This window comes from Triticum dicoccoides, chromosome 6B (genome assembly GCF_002162155.2).
Source record: "Triticum dicoccoides isolate Atlit2015 ecotype Zavitan chromosome 6B, WEW_v2.0, whole genome shotgun sequence".
Taxonomy (NCBI): domain Eukaryota; kingdom Viridiplantae; phylum Streptophyta; class Magnoliopsida; order Poales; family Poaceae; genus Triticum; species Triticum dicoccoides.
Window position 1 is genome coordinate 107424713 of NC_041391.1, and position 5345 is coordinate 107430057.

Genomic DNA, 5345 nt, shown 5'->3' on the forward strand with positions numbered 1-5345 from the left:
ACAAAGCAGAGGAGGTTTTGTTGTCTTTTATTTATTGTTAATTCTCCAAACAATATCTGTAAAATCTCTCACTTGAATGTTTGTGTGCAGTAGTTAATCAACCTTTCGCCGGTGTATTCAGTTCTTTCACACACCTTTTCATGGGAGCAGAAGGTACCTAGCTAATTCACTATTTTTTGAACATGTTACAGTTTTTTCAAGTGCTCACAGAAAAGTTTGTTGTTACTTCAAAAGGTTGTGTTGATCTGTTGCTTAGTCCAAAAAAATGAAATGTAATAATCATGTGGTTCTAGATGATTAAAAATAAGAAGCCGCGTTGGTCTTGATTTTTTTCGCATCATTATATTGAGCCTTTTTTAGGATAACCTTTTTACTGTTGGAAATCATGGGCTAAGTTTTGTGTGTACCAGAAACAGAGAACCTTGATAACTATATTGTGGTGCAGAGTTGAATATTGTGTGGAGGTTAGTGTTGAAGAAGATAAGTTCATTTGTGAGTGCCTTAATTTTGAACACTCTGATTTGCTGTGCAGCGACACACTGAAGGTATTACTAATGCTACATTGTACTTACATTACTTGCTCTGTTAAGCATGAGAGTTAATGATACTTGTGTGTAGTTATAATTTTTCTAGGTTGATGCACACCTCTTTACGTTGAGCTACCTGTTACTTGCAGGCAAACACACTGCACTAGATGTTTGCTTGCTCCTTCTACTCCTAATTGCTGCACCATTAAAGGTCACTGCATCTGATATTGACCAATTAACATCATGCATGTACTTTCACACGCCTGTGATGGCAAGAAGGCATCAGATGTCTTAGTATGTTTATTGCTCCATGGTGTTGGGATTATCTAATTTTGCTGCACTTACACAGTTTTTGGTTCTGTTGATCTTAGGTAACTCAGGCTTAAAGTTTCAAAAGCTAGACTGTAGGCGCATACATGTGGATTCAATCTCTTTTTCTTAAGAGCAACTCCAATGCAGTGACTCAAATCGTGCCCGTATGGGTCGGCCGAGCGGACGGATTTGCCTATTTTTTCATTTGGGTCATCCAGTGCACCCAACGGTAGCTGACACATTTTGTGACACGTCTGCCCTGACATTTTGTCAAACACGTAGCAGGCAGGGGAGCTCGCGGCAGCTTGGCGTGGCGAGGCGAGGCTGGGATGGGCGTGTGAGTAGTGAGGCGGCCAGGCACGAGGAGGCGAGGCGACCGGGCGCACGAGGCTGCTGGGCACGGCGAGGCGAGGCCGGGCCGGACGCGCGAGCACCTAGCAGGCGTGGCCGCCGCCTGCGTCGACCAGGAGCACACACCCGCGGAGAAATGCCGTGGCCTGGCGCTGCCCGTCGCGGAGCTCGCGAGGGACTCCTTTGTCATGGGCGGGCGCTGCCTGTCACGACGCTCGTGAGGTCCAGCTTGGGATGCATGGAGTCCAGAGCGCGGCAGAACTGCCCGGCGGCTGTCGAGGTGGGCGAGCACGGCGGTGGCAGCTGCAGCAGCAGCTGCTGCTCATAAGTCCGCTGTGGTGACTGCGTCTGCTGTTGTTCCTGCTTGCGCGGCAGCGGTGACTGCAGATGTTGCTCATGCGTCTGTTGTTCCTGCGTGCGCGGGGGCGCGGAGGTGATGGCGTTGCGGCGGCGGTGACTGCATTGGGCAAATATTTTCGTCTGCGCAGACACAAACAGACAAAATGGGTCGGTGCATTGCAGTTGCTCTAACTCTCTGAAATTTTCATTCATTTGCTTTTAGGATGTAGGATGGAGCATAGTTTGTGCTATTGAAGATGCTTTGTACTCCCTCCGTTCTTAAATATAAGCCTTTAGTTTGTGATGTTGAAGATGCTTTGTACCCCTTCCATTCCTAAATATATACTCCCTCCGTTCCTCAATATAAGGTGTATTATTTTTCCAAAAAGTCAAACTTCTCTAAGTTTGACCAAGTTTATAGACAAAAATATCAATATCTAGAATACCAAATCATTATCACTAGATTCATCATGAACTATATTTTTTACATTTTACATATTTAGTATTATAAATCTTTATATATTTTGCTGTAAAGTTGGTCAAACATAGATAACAGTTGACTTTTTGAATAACTAATACACGTTATATTTAGGAACGGAGGGAGTACCATTTTAGAGATTTCAATATAGAGTATATATGGAGCAAAATTTGTCTATCCATCCGTATGTAGTCCGTATTGAAATATCTAAAAAGGCTTATTTTTAGAAATGGAGGGAATAACAAAAAAGATCACATATAACATAAATTGATTGATCATAAATTATTATTTTTTCTCCTAGGTGGGATTGGTAGCAAAGCTGTTCTGTTGGACTATGCAGTTCATTGGCCATGGAGTTTTTGCGGCAAGTCTCTATCAAGCTATTAACGTTAGGTTAAGCACTATCTGAAGTAAATTTCTGCCCAAATATTATACTTGACACTTACTCTGACTGTAGAACCGGACACGTGCTCTACTTCATAGCATTCTGGTTTTCATGCAATGTGCAAAAGCTGATTAATGCTAAACGCAGGAGTGGGTGGATAAGAAAGCAAATATAATGTCTTGAGAAGTGACCAAAAACTCATGATGCTATATTTGTTGTGTTGTGTAACAGTGTAAGATGAGAATGATTCACCCTGTTTGCTATCTCTGTGTTACTTCAGATAAACTAAACCGCAGACTAATATCACCCTGAGATGTGAGCATGAAATCCCGATGCTATGTTTGTTGTGTAACAACATTATTAAGATGAGACCCGTCTTGTGTGTTATCGCATTTGTGTTGGTGAAGATAGAGTGAACTGTAGAGTAATATTATATTTTATGATAAATATGTTTACTTGTAGATTTATCTTCTACATGCAATACACACTCTTGTACGTCGTTGACAAACATACACATCATGTGTATATTCTGGATGCTATCCATACATCACGAGGTCAAAACTCCCATGTATTTACTGAAATTACAAAGATTTGCGAGGAAATTCAACGATGTACTGGAAATAAAGCAGCCCGACTGAAATTCCAATATATCTAGATGACAATGTTTATTTCCGCTTGGTATTCCAACGAGCATAGACGGACAATAAATTTATATTTTGCATTATCATAACATTCAAAATAATATGGATTTCGTAAATTGCAGGGATGTGTGTCACTATTTATTTTGTTTTATGTTTTAGTGGAACGGTAAAGAATTAGTTCATCCTGTTTGCACAATGAGTATTCTCCATTACATAGTTTAAGACATTGGAGGTGAATTATTCGTGCTAATTACATATATTGCTTGTGCAGGTTGGGTATGAGTCGAGGATTTTTTATTTATTTATACTTGTTCAAATTTCATGTGAATGAAGCTAAAGACAATATTCTTAATATTGTGCGAGAATTTCTTAAGCGCATCAGGTGGATCTTAATTTGTAACTGGTTTTAGTTAGATAATCTCTCTATATGTATACATCATTAGATTGTCTTTTTTGTTATCAATTTACGTTGCAAATGAAGTAGACCAATGGGCTTTAATTATTAGCCAATTATGCATGTGCTATCTATTCTCTTCACGTGAAATTTAACATGCATTATGTTTATATAATTCCAGCAATATATTCAAAAGCCCGTGGCAACGCACGGGCACTCTACTAGTCTCTACTCCTAATGTCTCAGTTGGTAGTCTCCCTTCACCGGTTAATTTTCGTCCCACCCCACTGGTTTATTTTCGTACCTCCTCCCACCTCCCAGGTAGTCCCCTTCACGCCAAAAAAACCCGAATCAAACCACGTTATGAGGGAGCGATACTCCCCTCCACACCAAAAAAACCGAACGAAAATAAATCGATGAAAGAAAACCGGCGAAAAAAATTTGGACGAACCAGGCTCCTTCGCAGGTAAGGGAAAAAACCGGACGAGGCCGCCAATGCCCGACCTACCTCTCCCAACTCCCAAGCACTCCTTCCTTGCGCCGCCGCTACGGATCAGCCGGCCACCACAACCTCCCTCCCCAGCCGCTGCCACGGCGCCACCACACCTTCCCCTAGGCAGCCATGCACATCGGGAGGCGACCACACGCCTGGTGGGTCTCGGCCTCCCTCCTCCCATCGTCCATGGCCAGGAGTTCCCCTCCCCGACTAATCTGACGGAGAAAGGGCTAGGCCTTGCCACTCAGATGGTTGCTATGGCCAGATCCGGCCGGGGGAGCCGCCATAGAGCCGACACCTCGGCGGTGCAGCAGCAGCCCGACAGAAGGTGGGTGCTCGAGAGCTCATCCAACAGCTCGTCATCGACCAGGAGGCCTCTACCTCGACTTCAACCGTCCGTGGATCTCTATTGCAAGCACCTTGTATCTGCTGATGTTCTTCCGCCCATCAAAATTCCACATGTTTTTTTGACGGGATCTAAATTCCACATGTTATATGAGTGGTACAGCTGCTTGGATCGGCAATATTATTTTGGCTTGGATTCAAAGGGGCAATCTGGCGATATGAGTATTTGTACAAACCGCTGAGGACCTCAAGTTCACATGGTTCGTGCTTCTTTATGTACGAACTCTACATATGACAACCAGCAGATCAATTGGTACCATCTCCGATTTCTATCATCATGTTGCTTCATTTATCTTCATATAAGTTTCACTGGATGCATGTATTTGACATACTAATTTTTTTAGTAGGCATCAAACTTGGTTGAGGTGGCTTTTTTTGTGGAAGTTATGTTTCTAAAGATCTGTACCATGAATCCTAGATCTCATACTTGCTTTTTTTTGGCATAATAGTTTCAGGCCTGATGAGTATCAAATGGCATGAGAAATTCAAGAATTGCATGGGACTGGTAAAGGCGGCTAGCAGATTGGGTTCTCCAAGGAATGCCAATACGAACTCGCTTTTTGCAACACACATGCTCAGCCAATTGGGCAGCCAGTTGGGAGGTAGACAATACCTTTTTCCTCTTTCACAAATAAAATATTTTGATACGCAAGATTGGATATCAAGGCATTATTTGAAATCAATTTATTGAGCCAAGGTCATGGAAAGAACTACTTTTTCTCTTGTTGCAACACACAGGCTCAAGGGTACTGGTGCGCGAACCCCTACTTATATATAGGCATTTTCACGTGTGTGTTGCAGCTCTGTCTAATCGTATACACTGATTAGTGCATGGGTCCTGTTGATTGAGGATGCTTCGATGGGTAGGGGATTCCATGAAAGAGCTAGTGTGGATTAATATCCTTCGGGTTTTTGCGTGGCGTGGCCCTGACATTTATCAGGGACTAGAATAAATCTGAATTGTGTGTAGCGGTTGTCCATCTACTTAGTTATTGTAGGCATTCTGTTTCACATAAA

General features: G+C 42.7%; 1 long non-coding RNA gene across 2 annotated transcripts; it reads left to right on the forward strand.

Annotated features, from left to right (window-relative positions):
* The first annotated feature begins 6 nt into the window (after nucleotides 1–6).
* On the forward strand, nucleotides 7–3483 carry LOC119324384. 2 transcript variants are annotated; one of them, XR_005156912.1, is made up of 3 exons: nucleotides 7–1697; nucleotides 2309–2400; nucleotides 3305–3483. It is a non-coding gene; the product is annotated as an uncharacterized LOC119324384 (long non-coding RNA). The 2 variants fall into 2 exon arrangements; XR_005156911.1 differs by lacking the exon at nucleotides 3305–3483 and having other exon boundaries at nucleotides 2309–2704.
* The last annotated feature ends 1862 nt before the right edge of the window (nucleotides 3484–5345 follow it).